Source organism: Paroedura picta, chromosome 4 (assembly GCF_049243985.1).
Source record: "Paroedura picta isolate Pp20150507F chromosome 4, Ppicta_v3.0, whole genome shotgun sequence".
Taxonomy (NCBI): domain Eukaryota; kingdom Metazoa; phylum Chordata; class Lepidosauria; order Squamata; family Gekkonidae; genus Paroedura; species Paroedura picta.
This window is the reverse complement of record NC_135372.1, coordinates 106,203,945-106,225,353: the sequence shown is the minus strand read 5'-3', so window position 1 is coordinate 106,225,353 and position 21,409 is coordinate 106,203,945. Positions and strand designations below refer to the sequence as shown.

The 21,409-nt window shown below is 43.1% G+C and overlaps 1 protein-coding gene across 3 annotated transcripts in view; it reads left to right on the top strand.

The window, feature by feature from the left end:
* Positions 1–21,409, top strand: part of KCND3 (potassium voltage-gated channel subfamily D member 3) — a 425,461-nt gene that overhangs the window by 361,360 nt on the left and 42,692 nt on the right. The gene's annotated exons all lie outside the window — the stretch shown is intronic.

Below are 21,409 nucleotides of genomic sequence, written 5' to 3'. Positions count from 1 at the left end.
CCAATAACAAATGGTTCAGGGAACTATCAACCAATTGGCAAACAAAACACAGCAGAGGCATGGGCAGTTCATGAATATCTCCCACCTCCAGTTTTGGCATCTAAAGTAGATGACTTCTGTTTACTATGCAGATGGCTTTTGAGCCAGTTCCTGCTCTTCATGTAAGTATGCTTGTTCAATTCAAGATCAGCATTATGTTTAACTAAAAATGTAAAACTGTGAGGCAATTTCGGCCTTTGTCTGCCAGCTCTGTAATATGGCAGCCTGTCCATTTTGGCATGCATCAACAGCTCAAGCTTCATTAACCACCAGTCAGGACAATTAAAGACCGTTCTAGTTAAGATGTGCAACAACACCATGATGAGGAAACATGGGCCGGAGAAACAAGTTGTCATGACAACCAGAGCAGGATTTTTTTGTTGTTTAATGGAAAAGAGTTCTTGGGTCCCTATTCAGGAGGTGAGAGCATTTGGTGGTTATTTTTTTCCCCCTGAAAAGTTTGGGCAGGCTGTTACTGTCTCACTGTTCTTAGTAAGTTACATATCTATCTTTCAGCTTATTGTGATTATTCTGAATAATAAGATGTGGAATTTCAAGAAGATGTTGCCATCATGGGACTGTGTACGGGACCCAGTACTGAAAAAGAAGAAAAGAACAAGTGCATTCAGTCTTTTACTGGGAAATTTGCACTGTTTTATACTTTATTTCAGGTTTTTTTCAAGTAAGCATAGCCATAAATATGCTCAAAGGTAAAACTCAGATCATGTATATATGCATAGAGAGGATATAACTGAAACAAATACATTAAAAAGAAGGGAAAGGGTGTGGGGACAAAGACTCAGAAGGCTACATCATCCATAGCACTGTAAGCACATGGCAAGAGGCCTAGAGGAGGAGCAGGAGAGAACCTATGGCCAAACATGTTTGTACAAACCCTTGCTTTTTTTCATACGCCCCTGTCTAAAGCATAAATACTATGTCTACAGGAGGTCAAGAAAGTGGAAACTGCACAAAACTAAAGTTTGATCTTGGACATAGTAGGTGACAGAATGGTTCAAGCAGAGTCGCCTGAAACTCAACCCCTCCAAGACGGAGGTCCTGTGGCTGGGACGTAGGGGGCGGGATCAGGAAACGCGCTTACCTACCCTGGGAGGGACGCATCTTACCATCGCGTCCCAGGTCTGGAACCTGGGTGTGATCATTGACGCCTCCCTGACTTTGGAGGCGCAGGTCAAAAAAGTAGCGGGCCAGGCATTTTTCCACCTCCGCCAGGCCCGACTACTAGCGCCCTACCTGTCCCCCGAACACTTAGCCACAGTGATCCATGCAATGGTCACCTCCAGAATAGATTTCTGTAACTCGCTCTATGCGAGCCTTCCCTTGTCCTTGATCCGGAAACTTCAGCTAGTGCAAAACGCAGCTGCTAGGGTCCTCACTGGTACGCCTTGGAGGGCCTGCATTCAGCCAGTGCTGCGGCAGCTGCACTGGTTGCCAATTGCTGCCTGGATCCGGTTCAAGGTTTTGGTTCTAACCTTCAAGGCTTTACGCGAGTTGGGACCCACATACCTGAGGGACCGCCTATCTCCCTATGCCCCCCGCAGAACCTTACGTTCTGCGGGTGAAAATCTGTTGGTCATTCCCGGCCCTAGGGAAGCACACCTGGCCTCGACCAGGGCCAGGGCCTTTTCGGTCCTGGCCCCTGCCTGGTGGAATGAGCCCCCGGGAGAGCTGCGGGCCCTGCGGGATCTTTCATCGTTCCGCAGGGCCTGCAAGACGGAGCTCTTCCGCCAGGTTTACGGTTGAGGCCAAGGCTAACACATATGCCCCCGTGGGATCCGGAATCTGGAACTAGGATTGGGACTGGTACCATCAGGATCCCCTCTCCACCTGCCAGTAGTGGGAGGGGGAAGTTGATTAGCCAATCTTGCCATGCTAGTTAGTTAATTAAGAATGCCGAAACTGTAGCTGTTGTTTTAATGGATTTTAATGGGGTTTAAGATGTTGTAACCCGCCACGAGCCGCAAGGGAGTGGCAGGGAATAAATCGAATAATAATAATAATAATAATAATAATAATAATAATAATAATAATAATAATACATATTATTGAGTTCACTGCTAAAGCATGCAGGGAAATCAATTCATCTTCTCACATATCAATGATATTCATGAAGAGCACGACTGCTAAACAGTGCTCCTTGGAGCCCCACATCAACTAAGTAACTGTCTAGAGTTGAAAGAAACAGGAGTGGATTACATTATCTGTCTTCATCAGTAAGTACACCATGTAAATCATAGATCTGGTTAGGCCCAAAGGCCATTCGTCCAATATCTCTCTGGGACTTCAAAACACATTATCTTATACTGGTCCAGTCAGCCCATTTAGTACACTAAAGTCTAATGAAAAGGCTTTTCTGCCTAATATCAGAGGAAATCAATCAACCAATCAGTTCAGGATAATGAAGTAGGACCCCTGCCAGTAATCTGGATCAGACACAATACCAGTTTTTTTTTAAACCAAAATTGCAGTAATCCTACCAATTTGAGGTTCAAAACTAACTAATCCCATTTGCTGATGCAAATTCCTTTTCCAGAGGAATGCAAGGAGGGTTGACTGTCAGTTTTTAAGATATAAAATCTTAAAACACTATTGAACTAAATTTTGATGTCAAACTTTTTTTAAAGAAAAGATCACATGTGTATGTTTTTTTCCTCACAGAGAAAAACTGATGTAGAAGGAAGAGTGGGATGGTGGCACTAAATGAGCACTGATTCTCTGAACCTCTGAAGTCCTGAGAAAGGTCCTGGGACTGAAATGCACAAAGCCCTGGATATAGCAGCACCTCTGGTCCTGCTTCCTGGCTACTGCCCGCCTCCATGACTCACCCAGGACAAGGACTCATCTATCATGTTTCTTCTGGGAATGCCAAACAAAATCTGATGTCCTGTTTGGACTGGTATTTTAAAAGTGCAGATTTCATTTCAAACTCAGTGGCCCTCTAAATGGAGGGAGGGAGAGTTTGGCACCACCCTAAGAGCCGCTGTTTGTTCTGTTAGGTATGAGGTAGAACCAATAGGGCAGAATGGTGTTGGTGGAGATGCCCACAACCTGGTGAATGATGGTGCTTGGCATAATCTGGTTTGCATTGGCCTTTGGGATCAAATGATGGTCACCCAACAGAACAGCATTTCATTAGTTAGTCCTGAAAACTACTGGCAGTCTAAAAACTGTTCCGTTCAGGAGGCAGGTGGACTCCACACAGAAGTGACAAAATCCAAGCGGTGGTCCTGTGATACCTTTCTCCTCATGAATCTGTGCGGAAGAAAGCACCCTCAACTAAGTCTAAGCTCCAAGTCTAGCCCTATAGGAAATATTACCATACATTTAAAAAGGGATTGTGTCAGTTTTCAGTTTGACTAAATACACTCCAGTTGAGCTATCGGTCTCTCTGATCATGGTGTCTGTCTGTGCTTACTGCACTCCATACTCTCTGCATAGTTCTATAAATAGATTGGAAATGATGTTCTGTGTTGGAGAAGATGAAACGATACCCTGTGTTTGCAATGACGGTCAGGTGGTTTAACAGGGCCAAGGGCAAATAAGATTAAAAAGGAGTGCCACATAAGAGGAGAAGGGAATCTTTCATCTTTGGGAAATAATGAAGATAGATCCAGAATAAGGCGCAGCCACGTAGAGGCAGACTTTTATCAAATTATAGAGGAATATAATGAGTTCTACCCAGTTGAATTTCCATGTGCATCCTTATCCTTAATATTTAATAATTTGCAACAGCTGACAGGTTTCTGATTCCACACCTCTTTAAAATATAGAACTTGAGAGTGCTTTAATGGAGAATTCCAAGCCTCATTTTTTTCCTTTTAAAAATGGATTAAAAAATATTTGGCTTAATCATCAACTTATATTTCTGTAGCAGCTTCACCTACAAACCTATTGGGTCTGCACGAATATTTGGCTATTGTTCGGAGGACATTTCTATAAATACTAAATGCCTGATCATGAACAAATGCCAAGTGTATTTCTATGCATTGCATTAGTTGTTCTTCTAAAGGATGTGTACTCTATACTGGTTATGGACTAATGCATTTCTTTTTCCCATAAAAAGGATCTTATTCACAGAAGTCATATGAAGACATCTAGAATACTTAAGCAAGAAAGCAATTCCCTCCATAGTTGACAGAAGTGCTCTAAGGCAGTGGTCCCCAACCCCTGGTCCAGGGACTGGTACCAGTCCGTGGATCAGTCGGTACCGGGCCGCGGCTCCTCCTCATCCTCCTCCCCAGTTGCTGCCACTCTGCCGCCAGCTCACCTTTGGTGCTCTCCGGCAGACGCCATGGCTGGGGCTCCCCCTCAGTGTGGCACTGCACAGCTGCTGCTGGCAGCGCCCCCCAGCAGGTGGCAGGGAGTCAGGGGCGCCAACGGAAAAGTAAGTGGAGCAGGGGCTCAGGCGGCAGTGACATCCCTTGGCAAAAGATAACCCCCTCCAGACCTCAGTAAAATTGTCAAGCGTTGACCGGTCCCCGGTGATAAAAATATTGGGGACCACTGCTCTAAGGAGAAGGGCCTACGCCCTACTGTTGTCACAAACACATTGTGCTTTCTTTCAAACAGTACTCCTGCTTCCTCCTCACTTTGGTATCTCTGTGAGAACGGCATTGGAGATGAAAACATTGTAAGACTTGAGTCATTATTTACCAAGACGTGAAACCCCCCAGGATAGAACTTGGGTTTCCCTGGGGATGATGTTTGGCTTAGGACAAGGTTTAAATGGACGGTCTCATTGCCCCTGGTAGCTATGATTGTGATTTGCTGAGAATAAAAAACAGGGGCGAGGAAAGTACCCAGAAACACCCAACTAAGCAAAATTCAGGAAGAAGGTGGACGTTCTCACATTAGAGTTCGTGATAGATCTTTGCAGACAGAAAGTCCCCTTTTCATTTGGGTTAAAGTCTTTCAGATATCAAGACCTGGGAAAGACATTTCTCTGCTTAAGACCTTGGAGAGCTGCTGCCCTTCAGGCTAGAGAATATTGACTAGATGGACCAATGGTCTGACTCACTATAAAGCAGTTTGTGTGTAACTGTAACATGTGCTGCTGGAAAATTCTGATGTAAAAAGCCAGCATTTCTAGTATCATTTTTCCCATGGCAAAATATTATATATTCCAACAAACTGTTTTCTGTCACTTTAGGCTAAATCACATATTTCCACAGGGAAACTGTTTTCTGTAGAGAACCCAACTAGATCTATTTCTAAATCTCATTAGGTGCCATGCCAAGTCAGAGATTTAATATACTGACTGCTATTAACATCCTCTTGATACCCACCAATCACAGTAACTGGGAGACCCAAGAGTTCTGTTGACATCCCTCATGCAACAAATGATCAAGTGGGAATTCATATCAACGGAAGAAGTAGAGGCACATGCAGAAATTTCCTTTATTCCTTGTCTTCTTGCCTTGTCATTACTTTTTTGAACTACAAGATATTTTCTCTATTGTTGTTACTTTCAAAGGGCAGAAGGACCTCTTCTTAAAGGACTCGTTCCATGCATTTGTTTGTGATGCTAGCTAATTGTTCTTGACCAAGAATATATTTTTTCTTCATAACTGAGGTTCTTAATCAGATAGGGATGCCAGCCTCCAAGAGGAACCTGAGGATCTCCCAGGATTACAGCTCATTCCCCAGAATACAGAGATCAGTTTCACTGAAGAAAATGGCTGCTTTGGAGAGTGGACTCTGGGACATCGTACCCCACTGAAATCCCTGTCCTTCCGTAGGCTGTATCCCTAAATCTCCAGTAGTTTTCCAACCTGGAGCTGGCAATTTTACCCACTCTCCCATGGGTGGCTGGAGGGGACCTGGCAACCCTATTATCCAGGATAACTGAACCATAGCTCGTGGCTCAAGGCAAGAAACTTGTCATGCCATCCCCAAAATAAACATGCCACACAAAACAGATGGGCTTAACTGGGTTTATTTATTAAACTGTGTTTCAACGTATGGTGACTCTATGAATTAAGCAATTAAACTGATCTGAGCCTTATTAATACCCAACATTCACTGTGGGCTCCATGCCTACAGTGCTATTAGAGGCTTCCCAGTATTAAGGGGAATCCCACCCTATCTCCAGGCATAAAATGGCCCTGATCCTCCTACCAAGGTTTGCTAAGAGGTGCTGTTCCACCACTAGGGTCTCATCATGCTGCCAAATACGAAGGTTCAAACCATGAAAACCTGCAGGGGGGCTCCTTGCCAATCCATTGACTTGTAAGCCAGGAAAGACTCTTCCATTTTATGGTGCTTCAGGTTGCTTGACAAAAAATCCTGATATAAAAATGCATCGGTTTCAGGTGGAGATAAAAGATGCCATTGTTCTTTTCTTCCTACCTTAAACTGATAGAATGGGCTGCAGAGAATACTGTTAATCTGGTCCTATTCTCTGAAACTCAAGCTGTTAGCTTGGTGAGGGAGAGAAGCAATCTGCTTCTTCCCAGCACCCGCACCACATGAAATTGCTTGGGCTACGGAGAACATGAGCCAACCAGGAAGAAACTGTCAATTTCTCTTGTTCTCCCCACCCAAAGCGTTTCCCTATGTCCCAGCCTTTCTGAAATAAAGAGATATGCTTGGATGGTGGGGTGCAGAATTGAAAGAGAAACTCAGTTGCTATTAGCTTTTGATTTCTACCTTTAAACCTCTTGCTAGGTCCATGCAAGTCAGGGACTCAACAAGCAATGTTAAAAACAGTTTCTGTTCTTCACACATTCAAGTTGTTCATCAGGAGCTGAACAGATTGGTTGGTTGGCTCACCTATGTTCAGGACAGCTGGACGCAGTATGTTCTGTTGTCAAACATATTCACCATGAAATCTGCAACAACTCTTTTTGTAGCTTTCTAGGACATCTAGAACAAGGGTGTTGAAACCTTGTACTAGTGATCGGACAAAAATAAAGAAAAATCTGTTCAGAGGTGTGGTCCCCCCCCCCCTAAGGATAACTAAAATTAGAATAAAATAAATTTGAAAGGAATAAATCCATTCATTCCATCTTGGAAACAAAGACTGGAATAACTGGGTACATCACTAGATGAAGAACTGTTTTGGCCATGAACCCTATCAATGATGCCCAGCTATCTTGTCAGCTGCTGTTGCTGTCACTTGAAGTGGTAGCTCTGATCAGGAAGGGACTGTCTGGGTTTGAATTGTTAGGGAACAACACAGTTTACAACCAACTCTGTGTATGGAGATGTGCACATATGCACACAAAGTGATTCTTGTATTTGCAAGGTCAGTGCAAAAAGAATGGTCTTGTATACATTGTCCAAATTCCCATGGTTAACAAGCAACCAACTTCTAGGCTCTTTTACATCTGACCTCTCAGAATATGGAGTCATATTGGAGGGAAAGAACAGCTCCATACAGGCCCATAACATGCTTTTAAGATGCATAAAAAACTGTCCACAAGGAATGGGTCATTCTGTACTATCTTCACTCCATCAGTTCCTTGGACTTGCTCCAGCAAGTACATCTAGCCTTAAAATGGGGAGATAAGGAAGAGAGCTCATTGATCTACTAACTGCTCAAACGTCCTTGAGAACACATACTCCCAATGTTAGGAGCCAAAGATACCAATAAGAGCTTGGATTTACCAGAGAAGAGATTCTTAGTGGTCTGGGAGCCACATGTGGTTCTTTGGTATGCCACTTGTGGCTTTAGCTCTGTTCCCCAATGTAATACCTGCCCCCGGTTTCAGGGAAGTAGGCAAGGCCATTGCCAGATTACACTTGTGGTTCCAACTTGAAACAGTGGCTGCTTTCTCCCTCCTTTAATGGGCATTTTGGGCAACAGCAAGATGGGTGAGGCCAGAAAGTCATGTTCCATGGGATGAAATCATTCCATCTGCAGAATTGCTCTGGTGGATCCATGCCATGAATTTGAAATGCAGATCATGTTAGAAACCCCAGAGATACCCTAAGTTTCCACCCAATGATTTACAGATAAAGCTGTCAATCAGAAGTTGAATGCTGGGTGCAAGATTGCTTCCATTTGTCTAATAGCTTTGACAACCTACACAAACATTTAGTTGTCAATTGATTACACTGGATGAATTCATTCCAGACCACTGATATGCAAGCAGAGAAGTGCCATACTGAATGGAGTAGAGGAAACAACTACAGATAGTCAGACTTTAATTATTGAGAAACATCTGTTAATTATCCAACTTAGTTGCAGGTATTGCCAAGAGCAATCTTGGGAGAGGTTTAACGTATCAAATTATATAGTTTAGATGATGCCAATAAAAGCAGCTTGGTGACTTAAACCCATATGATCGATCATAACACCCGTGATTCCAAAGGCTTTGAAAAACACAATGCCAACAAGAAACGCCATCCCTGGATTCTCTTTTGGCTTTAGAAGTTGTGCGAGCCCTGAGCATTCAAAAACCTGGCATATACAATGCTGCTCTTGGAAGCAGAACATACAATTACTCAATGATGACAGGTGTAATTGATAGAAATATTGGGCCCTGGGGAACTTATACCTCTAGGCATCAAGTTAATTCACATGCTTTTCATTCTTCATTCTGCTTCCCTTCCTTCTTTCTCACTACTGCTACCTGCCCAGCCCATTTCCCTTTCTCTCCTACACCCTAATGCTACTGTGCTATCCCAAATCTTTTCCCCCAGGACAACTAGCTGAGCCTATGTGGCTCTTCCCAGCCAGGAAATCAGCTGCATAGGAAGGTTTATGTGCTTTCTCAGTACTAGCCTAAAAACATCAGCAGACTTTAAAATTTTGCAAAGAAAGCACATGCAGAGCCCCGAGAAAGACTGCCGAACAGCCATAGTTCAGCTATCTGGTGCAGTTTTTCTACATACAAACAGCTGTGTGGCCAGAGCTGTCCAACCTGTTTCCCTCTTTGCTTTCAAGAGCTAGGACACACAGATAGGACAGTGCCAATAGGGAAGGAAAGAGGGGTAGGGACATGGGCAATAGATCTTAGGTAATCTCCCATCTTGGTACATTTGTTTTGGACTATCACAAGCTATTTATGAATATATTCTGAACATCTTGCTCTTTTGACAATCTGGATATTTATTTTGATGCTTGGCATTCTGCCTTAAACACATTTATCTCAAAGCAATTCACACTCATTTCAATAGAAACCATATCTTGTCCTTATGCCTAGGATTGGGCTATGAATGGCCATGAGTGGTTGACAGGCTGCCTAATATAGTTAAATTAGACAAGCTAGCAACTATAACTGATTCTCAGATCCACTAGCCCTATGTGTGTTGCCTTTGTCTTCAGTTTGTGGCAACTCCTAGCTCACAGGGAGCAAACCATGGAAGTTATTCATACAAAGCAGATGTTTCCAGTTTTCCATATCTGTAGAACATGCTTGGGTAGAGAAAAGCTGAGAGCTTCTTCTTTTCAGCAAATGAATCACTGCTAGCTAGGAGCTGAAGAAAAAAAGGCTGCCAGGAAGAGTCTTTGTGGTTGTGTCATTTGACCGATTAAGTGGACTGAAATGAGAGTGGAGCAAATGTAGGTTTTGGCTCCATGGTAGAATGGCCATGTGACAGAGGCATATCATTTGGATTTTTTTCATTGTGAGCTGACATTTTATTATGTACTCACTGATAACTTCTCAGAAATCTTTCATGCTACCACAGGAAAGCCTAGGAGAAACTGTAGAGCCATTTCCCCAGAATGTTATGGTCATTCAACCTACAGTTCTGGTCTGCTTTTATTGGTTTATCAGTTGGTCAAGACTCACTACTTACAGTACAGCTTTTAAAGTGAGAGAACTATCATCAAAGAAGCACCACATCTTCTTTTCCTAGTTAAACTCTTTCATGAAAATGGTGTCAGGTGAGACTGCACTGCAAATGCCAGATATGGATAGAAGCATATAAATGAGAAGCCACAGGAACAGATCAAAAAGTTGTATGTAAATGAGTCCTAAGCGCTTCACAGTTTATCTCTGTTCTTATTTTTTGGTGTCTTCTACCATGGTCTTCAACAATAAGCATCCACCATGATAGTGAAATCTGCACCAAGCATGGCTACTAGCTCCCTACCTATCTGCAATACACTTGGACATATTGATCCATGCAATGGTCACTTCTAGGTTAGACTTCTGTAACTTGCTCTATGCAAGCCTACCCTTGTACTTGACCCAGAAACTGCAACTGGCACAGAATGCAGTTGCATGGGTCCTCACTAGATCACCTTGGAGGGCTCATGTCCAACTGTTCCTGAGACAGCTGCACTTGTTGCTGGTCTGCTTCCGGATCAAGTTCAAGGTATTAGTTTTGACCTTTAAGGCTATACTTTTGACCTTTAAGGCTATACGTATTGTTTTTGACCTTTAAGGGTAAATCTGACCTTTAAGGCCTGGGTCCTACCTACCTATGGGACTGCTTATCTCCTTATGCCCCCCGCAGGGCACTTTGCTCTGTGAGTATGAATCTGTTGGTGGTTCCGGGCCCTAAGGAAGCATGCCTGGCCTCGACCAGGGCCAAAGCCTTTTCGGTCCTGGCCCCTACCTGATTAAATGAGCTCCTGGACGACCTGAGGGCCCTGTCAGAGCTCTCTGGGTTCCGCAGGGCCTGCAAGATGGAACTCTTCCTCCAGGCTTTTGGTTGAGGTCAGGCTGTATACTGAGTTAATAAGAATGGGTCCCTCCCCATCCTTGTGCAATCTGCACCCCCTGGGACCGATCATCACCTCTGCTTAGATTACAGCTGGGAACAGACAAGCTGGAGAACGATGGTCGATGAAGTGTAGTTATTGCTGCCATCTGATTTTATTTATTATGTATTGTACTATAGTTGTTGGCAAGCTGGTTTAGTTTGCCGTCTTATGGGATTTTAGTGTTTTTATTGTCATGTTGTGAGCCGCCATGAGCCTGCTGGCTGGGAATGGCGGTATAAAAATTCAAAAATAAAAAAATAAAAAATAAACAAACAAACAAACAAACAAATAAATAAATAAATAAAATTTCACTATAAGGAGAGTGCACAAGGACTGTCAGAGGATAATATAAAGGCTTGGGGATTTTGCTTTAGATCAGTGTTTTATTTTAAGTAGAATTGTAATCAGTGCTTATTTTACTTTGTGATTTAAATAATTGGTTCTAAATTTCTAGCAGTGGTTGTCTTGATGAAGAGGCCTGTAGAAACTGAAAGATGCATTAACTGGATGCATGTGCCTTTTTTCTAAAGATCATCTTATGGCAGTGACTCACAAAAGGGTAATGTGATAGATCCTGTAATCTCTATTTCTGGATATTGTGTTGGCACAGATGTTTTTCCTCCCCCCACCCTCCCCATCCCTAGAATGAGTGCTTCATCGTGTGCATGCGTGCAAATGCATTGTTAGTGTGGGGCCAGCCGGGAGAGTTGCTAGGAGACTCTAGCTTGTTGACATGAACATTACCAAATTGGGAAGGTAATTTATACAGAGCCCTAAAAGAGTCCCCAGATATTCAAAGGCCCTTTTGGTGCCTGACCTTTTCTGAAAATTTAGAACCAATTATTTAAATTTTACATTGGGCATAATCTGGTTCCAATATGGCCAATTTTGCCCAGTAGCTATCGTGATAGACACATCTTAGCTGCGTGCATCCTTCTGCAGGGCTCTTATGCCTTGGAAAGCTGCATTGGGAGAATGGGAACAAGTGCAGGTTTCCCCAACTCTATAGTTTTATACTGGATACAGTTTGCACCTGCTACAGTTCCTTTTGCTGTACACTATTGAGAGACACAGGAGCCCTGGAAGGAAAACAGTGCCAGCCCTAACAGGAAATAGCTGATGTTCCCTAGTCATTTTCTGTTGCTCCAGGTCTTCCTTGTGGTTTGTATGGCACTGGATGGGCAGCAGTCTTGCAGTTAGATAGCTGCCCAGTTGCCTGTGAAGAGAAAAAGGGCATAGCAGTGAACAATGAGCAGCAGTGGCAACAGATGGTAACTCTAATTGGGTGCTCACTGAACGAGTAATCGAGAACAGGTGTTATTGCCATGCCTCAGGCCACCTCCTGTCTCTTCCGCTGGTTGTGCACTTACCTGGCAGTCTCTCTTTTGTCTTTGTCAGGAGATAATGCCAGCCAATGGAACTCAGCCTTGGCCTCAGCTACACCCACAACAGAATAAGGTGGTAGAATCTCTGGGCAGTATAACAGACTTTATAACCCCACTTTAGACCACACAGGGATTTGTCAGAGGTTTTTTTTCCCTCTGTGCTTTCTGGTATTTTTTTAAAATCTTTGCAAGTGAAACAATGAAGAACAATACGAGGGAGCAAGGTCATGCTCCCATGCCCTGTGGATTTTTACTTTTGGGGATATCTTCATTGGACAATTTAAAAGGCATTGCCCACCTGCAGGCTGAAATGGCATAGTTCCCTTTTACTTTGCATTCTGCTACTCATGTAGATCAGACATCACTTTGTTCCCGCTTTTACATTACCCAGTTGTGATTCTGCAAGGAAAGATGACTCCGAAAGGTTTGGCCAACAGTAGTGATGGATGGAATGTTGGTTTTCATCAAAAAAGTGACTATGCTTCCCATTTCCTTCCTCGGTGCATAGTAGGAACTTATCTGCATTTGGAATCAATATTTTTCAGTACCAGCTATATGCAATTTACACGTTCAATGCCCTGTGGGTGTAGGCACTGTACATTCAACTGAGAAAGTAAGGGTTGCTGGGTAAGTATCAATTCCGTGTTAGAATTTAAGAAGATCCTTGCTGGATCAGACTAATGGTTCTACTAGTGCAGCACCCTGTCTAACAGTGGCCAATCAGTTCATCTGGAGCAGGGGTAGTCAACCTGTGGTCCTCCAGATGTTCATGGACTACAATTCCCATGATCCCCTGCCAGCAAATGCTCCAGATGTTCATGAACATCTGGAGGACCACAGATTGACTACCCCTGATCTGGAGGACCAACAACAGAGCTTAGAGGTCATATCCTTCTCCTGATATTGCCTCCTGGCTCTGGGATTCAGAGGTTTAGTGCCTCTGAATGTGGAGTTTCTCCTCTGTAGGGCTCGGCACACTTTGTTACACGTAGTTGGATAGGGATGGAGAATGTTCAGATGACCTGCATCAAGACACAAACCATTTCCCTGGTGAGCTTTCCTTCCCTTGCTTACTTTCATGGGATGCTTTGACCTTGAAGCCCCAGTAGTATCAGTGGAGGGATGGTTCCGGCTGGGTAGTACTACCTGAACTAAAATGTCTTTGCAGCAAAAAGCAGAAACAGCTTCACTACTGAGAAATGCCCTTTGAGGCAAACAAATTTTAAGTTTGCTGCACTGCTGTACTTTTAAATTGTGTAGCATTGTTATGCAATCTCATTTTTTTTAAGCCATGAGGTTTTAAGTTGGATAAGCAACTCATATGGCAGAAAAACAGCACTTTATGTAGAAATCATAAATAAATAATCAAACACACTATGGGATGGAGCGGATACAATAAACAAGCTATTTCTATGGCTTCTGGAGTCATGCCTGACAAAGAATTGATATAATATGAATAAAAAGTCTATTTCCCTACAACCTAGAATGTTTACCTTAATATTTAGACATCTCTGGATCTGCCAAAGTTTGTTTAACATGTAAAGTACAGAAACAGATATCAATTCAGTGCAAATAAATAATTCCAGTAGTGTATTTATGATTCCGAAAGGAGTGGAGCTCCTGTCCTTCAGAGAAGCATTAGAGGGAGGAAAGGCAAGAACAAAGAATCCCTCCTTTTAATAATGCCTCTGAGTGCTAACATCAATTTCCTGGTGACTTCTCTCTCACTTCCACAGCTGTGGAAAGGCAGGGTGAGTAGAAAACAGTAGAAAAGCATACCTTGCAGTGTCCTTGATCATACAAAGTGAGTCACAAGGTTACATTATGGAGATGTAACCTACCAGGTAGCAATTGTCACTCCACAGATTGGAGCAGCTAATACAAAATTGTCTCTAATGCACAGACATGATATGTGGATTCAAGGGAATTGAGACATACCCAGGCATTGATCTGAACCAGCAATGTCCTTCAAAGGGACTTTGTCTTGCACAGTTTTCATTTATAAAATGGTCAGCAGTATGTCACCATGCTTTTGGCAAAATACACCCTTTTTTAAAAGAAAGCCTAAGTCATAAGGAGCCAATAATTATAGGACCCCTCATCTTGTAAAACATTTGCCAAGAAAATCCTATGGTACAGCTCTCAAACGATTTTGATCTGGTGCCCAGTGGTGAGCCCCTCAGAACAGAAGATACCCAACAAGTGACTGAAAAAGATCAAGTACCTGCAACAAGTAGCCCTAGACTTTATGATGTCCCTGGGGCAAATCCAGCAGGAACCCAAGGTACTAATGCTGCCAGTGGTGAAAGCAAGGGTCTGCACTTTATGAAGATGCACCAAATAGCAACTTGGAATATTAGAGGACTGACTCAAGGAAAATTGGAAATTGTCAAAAGAGAAATTGTCAGATTGAATATTGGACTCTTGGCATTAGTGAATTACATTGGACAGATGATGGTTTCTTTCAATCGGAGGATTTCACTGTCTACTATTCCAGACACAACTTCATAAAAAGGAACAGTGTTCCTTTTGCAAGCAGAAAAAATTTCTTGAGCAGTAGAAAGCTTTTTGGCTAATAGCACCAGCAATAGCCACTGGGGGAATCTTTTGCTTAAAGCTACAGGTGCAACTTTTATCAATTTTTTTGTGTTTTAAAACTCCACAGTGTGTGTGTTTTTTTAAATTTCACATTTTTTTCCTGCAAACCCAGCACTCCTTTCGGGTTTATCAAAAGATCTGTCTTACCCCCTTCACAGCTTCAGTTACCAGATTTAAGTACCCAAAGATTGGGCTCAACTATTAGAATATATGGTACTTTATCAATAAGCAATCTCATTTACCACCACCACCACCACTAACTTTTTCGAAGTTAGTTCAGATTCCTGCCCTGCTTGACTCTTTCTGTATCATTATGGCCATAACCAATATGGAATAGAGAAATTGTTGCATCTTGCATAAGGGCACAAATGTACTGGCACTCTTTTGCAAACATTTGGTCAGCATCTGCAGAGGAAGGCAATGGTAAACCCGTGCCTTCCTCTGCAGATGAGTTCCTCTGGAGTATGTGGATACTTTGGAGGGTGGATTCTATAGAAGTGTACCCTGCTGCGGTCCTTGTCCTCCCCAGTCTTCATCCCCAAATCTCCAGGAGTTTCCCAGTCTGGATCTGGCATTCCTACCCCCACCATTCCTTGCCAATGGCTCTGATGGACCTGGTAACTCTAATTAGAGGTCAAAGAGTTAAACAAATGTTACTACCATACTAATGATGCATAAATTCTAATAGAACGTATTGCCTCATTATGAGTTAGAGAAGCCACGGTAGATGGATATTTGCTTCTTTCTACACTGTGTGTCTGTTGAACAAAAACAAATTAGAGAACAGAGAACCATGTGCTTCTAAAACCATTGTAAACACAGGTCAATGTAGTCATTTTTGCAGTTAACTGTATAATTGTTACCTTTAAAGACTCTTGGGCGATTAGAGCTGCAATCCTTTGCAAAGTTCTAATCAACTAAGTGAGCCATGCTTCTGAGCAAGCATGCATAGGATTGGTCTGTGAAAGAAATTAATTCATTCTGTAAGTATTGCTAGAGCATATGGCAGGGGCTACGGTACAAAATTCTTAATAGGTGAGGAGAAGTCATCTAACATTGAGACAAATCAGGAAGACTTTAAGCATGTTTGATTAAAAACAGTAGAAGCCCGTTCTGAGTCGGGTGCTTGCATTAGTCACAGCGATTTAGTTCAGTCCTCTAACTAGAAAGAGATTCCGGTGAGAAAAACAAGCCCATTTTATGAAATAAAACTGCAGGCATCATGGCCTGTGCTTGTGAATTATCAATTTACTGCAGAAGAGACATTTCTAACAGTCTATTTTTCTAAAGAAAAGTATATTCAAAGCCCCCTCCTGTTTAGGAATCTAAATCTGTTTTGAATTCTACATGGTCTTGCTGTGCAAACAGCAGAATTTGATGGCTCCCTCCACACAAGCCCTGGATATTTCTAAATGCAGAATGCTTCTAGAACTCATCTTTACAAAAGAGGAATTGCTTTGGAACCAAAGAGAGAGATCCAATCATCATGTATAAGGGAACTTTTCAATTTGCATTGAAAACCTCTAACTGTTCTTACAGGCCCAGCATTTGCCCTCCAACATAACTATTGCTTACCAGTCTCTGATAACATCGGTAATAACCCTAGAAGGCTAGAGAAAAGAAATGTTTATCCTTCTTCCCTTCAAGGAGTTCCAGGCAGTGTAGTTTATTGAGCATACTTTAGGGCTAGGTTTGCTAGCTCCAAGGTGGGAAATTCTTGGGGATTTGAAGGTTGGTTTGGGGTGAGGAGGGACCTCACTAGATCATAATCCACCCCCCAAAGTAGCCATTTTTCTGTCATTTGAAGATTAGTTAGGATTGCCAGAACCCCATGTGAAAGCCGGAGCTTCCTCCTTCCAGGCCCTGCTCCCTAGACATCAACCAGCTGACAGGTAGTGGACTTACTAGCAGAACAAGAAATGCCTAGGCCATGTTGCTGACATTTCACAGGAATTTATGTCATCACACCAGCAATTTCCAGGAAACACTCTGATATTTGGGCAAAATTTCTAATAGAAGCTGGCTTTACCATAGAGTTTTTTCCAAATACCACAGCATCACCCGGAAGTCACTGGTGAAATGCCAGCAACATGACCTGCATCTTTCTCCTTCTCCTTGTAAATCCCCCACATCTCTCACCAGTTGCCAGGAGGGACCTAGAAACCCCAGTTAGAGTGTTGCCTGGGCAGGGATGGTGCAATGTTGGTTGCAGCATCACATCACTTCTGGGGGAAGAAAAAGACAGAAATGACATAGGTAGCTCTATGAAACATCAGAATTCCTAGAGCTACCCTATGTCACTTGCATTTATTTATTTTTACCAGAAGTGGCATGATGCAGCAGGCAGCATCATGAGGTGTTTCCATTTTTTTTAAAACTCACCACTGGGCAGAACAGAGTCAGGAAATGGTGTGCGCGGGGCAGAGGATTTTCCCCACTCTGATCAGATGCCTGGCAGCCATAACATTTATCTAAAATTCCAGAAAATCTCCAGGCCCACCTGGCAGATAATAAACCTATTAAGGTATCTAAAGAAGTTCACAAAAAAAATAGCATGACATACTATTTAACTAGCAAACCACAAGTCAATTGGCCAGGAGGGGCGGTATATCCTCATCCATGGTTCCTCTATATATTTGTGAAACAGCCTGGGGGTGGAATGTGTCCACCTGTCCAAGCTGGAATAGGGCCAATCAGGGTGCAGCCAGCAATGCTGGCTGCACTCTGATTAGCCCTGCCCCTACAGCTCCCTCCCTCCCTCCCTGGACGCTATCCACATTCCTCTCAGATGTGCCAGAGACAGAGAGAGACACCTAGAGCCCTGCCAGACCAAACATGAGCCCTCATTCCCTCCTATCATTGAGAAGCCCTCATTCCCTCCTATCGTTCCTGTTGAGAGGAAGGCAGAGAGAGCAGACCCAATCTGCTGACAGAGACACAGAGAGAGCCGCCCCTGCTGCGATGAAGGGAGAGAGAGGCAGACAGAGAGAGCTGCCCTAAACTGCACACCAGCCCTCCTTCCCTCCTATAAACCAGCCCTAATTACCTACTATGCCTTCTGCTGCAAGGCACACCAAGACACACAGAAAGACATAGAGAGAGATCTGCACCTCCTGGCGTCCCCTGGGTCCTAGCACCCATTGTATTCCTGCGTGCAATGGGCTTTCTTGCTAGTAAGTCTAATAAGAAATAAAAATCTCCAGACCAGCAGCATTAGTATAGATGCTAGTCCTCAAAATCCACTCGACATAAATTAAAGGAATCAATGAAAGCAGCCAACAATTTTTAAAGAAAAAATGTGTAAACTATCATATACAAACGCCAATGGTAAAAACTGTGAAACTTTAAAATGAATTATCAGATGTCTTCAAATGCATTCTAAAATTTTAAAACAATTTTAATCCACTCCAGAATGTCTAATATAGTGATAGGGAAATCCATAAATGGGAAATAATTGCCATAAAGGTCTTTCTGAGAATCCCTGCCAGCCTAACTTCTGATAAGTCGGATTCCCAGGCGTAGGGGAAACATCTATTAACTGCTCAGGCAACTTGATGTGGGTGGAGGCAGTTCCTTGGTTACTTTGGCCCCAGAAAGTGGCTGGCAATCATTGAAAAGAGCAAGATACTGACTTTATAAGCTCATTTTGTCAGACCAAGTAAACACTCTATTCACTGTATTTCCCACTAGTTGCAGTTCATAAATTGTATTCAGGGGCAGCCTTGGGGAGCCAACATGGTGTAGTGGTTGAGAGTGGCAGCTTCTAATCTAGTGAGCTGGATTTGATTCCCTGCACCTCCACATGCAGCCAGCTGTGTGACCTTGGGCTAGTCACAGCCCTGATAGTACTGTTCTGACAACGCAGTGCTGTCAGATCTCTCAGCCTCACCTACTTCACAGGGTGTCTGTTGGGGGAAGATGAAGGGAAGGAGGTTATAATCCATTTTGAAACTCTTTTGGGCAGTGAAAAGCCAGATATAAAAACCAACTCTTCTACTTCTTCATATAGGGGCCATTACAGTATTCAAGTGTGGATGTTACTAAGGTCTGTGTGTCCTTAGCAACATTCTAACCTCACAACAACAAGTTTGGCAGACCTTTTGGTGATGCAGCCGTACCTGTATGTGAAAAAAACCATATGGGCAGAGTGGACTGCGGTTCTTTCCCATGCTGTCGGCATCATCAGCACCTTAACAACACTCTATGTTGTTTGCTTTGTCCACCGGGTTGCATCATTGACAATGAGCTCCCTACCCCCACCCCAGCTATGTGGGGCCACATCACAGAAAAGCAGCTTCCTGTGAAGGTCATCTGAGTGTGACAGTAAACATGCTTGGTTATTCAGAACAGTGTACAGACTCTGCCTCTTTTTGCACACTTGTGTGCTCCTACATGCACCCATGCACACACAAATATGCATATTCTTATCCTCTGAATCTTCCAAGGTGGGTGGGTTATGTTTTAAATGTCTTTTATGTTGTTTTATATACTTTAATTTTTATTGTCGTTATGTACCCTGGGACCTTCGGGTGAAGGGCGGGATCTAAATTTCTAAACGAAGAAAATAAATATAGAGCATTAAGAAACCAGAACAATGGAAACACAACTGCCGGAGGTGGATGGATGTACAGCTGTCGTGACACTGAGCTGAACTTCAGTAGGTCCTCTATGGAAATGAGTCAGAATGCAACCCACACAGCCTCATTATGTTCATTGCAAATGAAGCTATTGGCTTTGAATCACAGGGCAGGAAAGGGGATTTTGAGGGTGGGGACTTTTAGCACTGCCAATGGCCCAGTCACAGAGCCAGCATGTAATACACTCGTGTGCATAAAATGGACTGAGCAACCAGAAAGGAGACTTGTGAGGGATCTATCAGAAAGCCAGATACAACCAGCATTATCAGAATACAATGTGATTCAGATTGTATCCACACACCATCGGCTATCACCCTATAGCAGTCATTCACCTCTTGGATTATCTTGCCCACAGAGGAAAACCCAGTTCAGAATAGTTGCTGGAGTTAGTGCAGTGAGAGCAAGGTGCAGATGCAGCCTTAATTGTCCTCTTCTCAGTCTTCAGGTTGAATGAGTTAAGCAAGCTAAACACTGTACATCTCAATCACAGATCTAGTGTTTCAAAAGTTTGACTGTTTAGTTAAAAAGAGAGAGAAAAAGAAACAACTCCAGCCTATCTGCACAAGCCACTCCATTGTTTGGTGAAGGAGGTCCAGAGAAACTTGGACCATTTCTAGCTCTGAGGTCCCGAGACTTTTTCACTTTCAGACATAATGGCATTTTGAGAAATGTAACAAGTTTTAAAAATTGACATGCATATAAAATCAATCCTCTTGACCCGGAGTCCTAGGCCAAATGGCCTCCCCACACCTCCCAATTTGCCCCACTTGTCCCCAGTTTCATACCCCAGTCTAAAAACCTAGGTAGCAGAACTATGAAAAGTTTCTGCCTCTGGAGAGCTATTCACCTGTATGGAAACTAGTGGGCTAGACTGATTACTGGTCCAAGTCTATAGAATACACTGACTTCCAATTAAATAATGAAGATTCCTTTGCTGTTTCTCATTATGTCAATTACCACATGAATTAGTGGCCCTGCTCATTTTTTTCTACAAAAAAAGCCAGCATACACATTAAAACTGTTCGGGGGGGGGGCAATCTGATTGCTGTTAATGCCAATTTTATTAAATTTTTGCACAGATATTTTTATGGAGGGGGGGGACTCTTCAGGACTCAGAGATAGCAGTTTGCCCACAATCGGCTGGGAAAGATGCTTTGTAACCTTGGCAACACTGGTGCCGTTTGTGTGCCAAAAAAGCACGGCTAAATCTGAACTGTTATGTTTCGGAAGGAGTGCAGCCACCGGAGCTGGTTATAGCATGCACATAGATATACCATTTAACTTTTCTCCCATTAAATCAGCAGAAGGGGTTTGGGGGAGGGGGAGATTAGAACTTGAGCCATACAAGGAAATGGGGGAGTGCGGACTGCTAAGTGTTTTGAAACCATCATAATATGAACAATGTTTTCATTTCTAATAAATGTATGCAATGAGCTGTGTTAATCGAGTAGAAAAAAATCATTGCATGATGTTACTTTTTAATACTAACTGAATATCACATAAGAGTAAGCTAACTTTCGCTTTTCAAGGAAAAATCCTTCAGATATGTGATTAAGCAAAAAAGGGGCAGAAGAGAAAAAGATTTTTCCCATACAAGGCACAGTGACCGTTTATGCACTGAAGGTTTCATGCTGGGCTGCAGGCTGGAGTTTTAGTCGTGGCAGGTTGCCCCACCTCTTCCTGCCCCCACATGGGGGAGCATTTGGCCCTGTGTACCTCATCCGCCCCCCATTTGTGCTCCTGCACGGGAGCTGGGGCAGTGAAGTTCCCAGTGCATAAATGATCAGTGGGATCCCAGCTACAGTACACTATAGCCTTAAGGAGTAAGATCCTTAAAAGGTATACTCATTTTGTTCGGTGGGGCTTTGGACCAGGAAAGTTTTTTTTTTTTAGGATTTCAGCTTTAAGAAGGTAATTCTTTGCATGCTGACCCATAAGAGTATAGTGATGAGAGTGTTTGACTTGGTGTAAGGAGACATGTGTTCAAATCCTAGCCCCTTTCTACCATGAAGATTATGAGTGTTCCTAGCCTAAGCTGTATTAGGGAAAGGGAGAACAATGTATGCTTT